This window comes from Branchiostoma floridae, chromosome 5 (assembly GCF_000003815.2).
Source record: "Branchiostoma floridae strain S238N-H82 chromosome 5, Bfl_VNyyK, whole genome shotgun sequence".
Classification (NCBI taxonomy): Eukaryota; Metazoa; Chordata; class Leptocardii; order Amphioxiformes; family Branchiostomatidae; genus Branchiostoma; species Branchiostoma floridae.
Window position 1 is genome coordinate 13,218,746 of NC_049983.1, and position 1,281 is coordinate 13,220,026.

Consider the following 1,281-nt stretch of genomic DNA (forward strand, 5'->3'; position numbering starts at 1 on the left):
GAAAGACAAAGATACCTTCTTGTCAAAGGATTCAATGTCTATCGCCAGCTGCAGGATTGCTGTCTGTGCACTAAGGTTGTCATGATACATAACGTATTTCTTTCATCATGAAAGAACATGTATGTACCAGCTACTGATGGTATTGAGATGGCAGAGGTTTTGTCCAATTCAACATGCACAGGGTGTGTTATTTCGTATTTCATACAGCTGTTTTTTGCGGATTGCATTTTAGATTACAATATGTTTACGATGTGTTCTTTGAAATTAACATCTGACTCTTTAAAAAGGGTTAATAATCTAGTTATAAGAATGTTTTGTTGAGCAAAAGTCTCACAACTGTTGCACAGTTGAATTCCCGGATATTATAGTCTTATTTCTTTTCATAGTGCTTTGGTTTGCCATGAAGATATCCTGATAAGTATTGGTCAGTAAACTGATGGGTTTTGATTCAAGCAGATTTCCAACATAGGAATGTCATGTACAGATATTGCATATCCTCTTTTCTACTTCTTAACAGTACCTTCGATGAGAGTGAGGACAGTATCATGAGTGTGGAAGAGGATTGTGTGCAAACATGTAAGGTTGCTTGCCTTTTATTCTTTTGTTCTTCATTCGTTTGTACTGCATTTCTCACCTGGACTCTCCAGAGTATGAATTGTGTTATGGAGCCTATTGTTGCCTGTATCAAACCACACATGCAATAATTAATGAGATATATAGCTATAGAGTACCAATTGTTACAGAGGAGTGGTCATACCCAGAATGATATTCAACCTGTCTGTCAGTGCCCACCCTTACTTCATACATACTTAATGCTATATGTAACATAGTCCTTTTGAAATTTGCTGTCTGATACAGGGGTTGCAGAACACAATGAAGAAATCAAGCAGCTGATGATGGCCAGTGAGAAAACCCAGCCGGAGGATCTAATTGGAGAACTTGTAAAAGCGATCAACGATGGCACACTAAAACACTCAGAAGTTCCATTCCTACTCTTCTACGACACCCTGAGATTAAAAAACTGTGCAGACATCAGGCTGATGCGTTACCACGAAATCACCATGGCCTACTGCACCTATATCAGAAGGAAACATGGCGCAGCAGTTCTCAACTCATTGAGAGGGTGGAAGTTTGTGGGAGGTTATCGCCAAAGGAAGGAACATTTGCCAGGTTGTGATGCTGATATAATCTTTGCCATCCTCCAGTAACACTGCTCTTGTAAATTGGCAAAAAAAGAGTCAGGTGGGCCTGCTGTTGGGCTGGAGCCAGGCATTCACACAG

The 1,281-nt window shown here is 40.0% G+C and overlaps 1 protein-coding gene across 1 annotated transcript in view; it reads left to right on the forward strand.

The window, feature by feature from the left end:
• The window catches only part of LOC118415122 (von Willebrand factor C domain-containing protein 2-like), a 13,728-nt gene that overhangs the window by 2,072 nt on the left and 10,375 nt on the right, over window positions 1–1,281 (forward strand). The window lies entirely within an intron of this gene.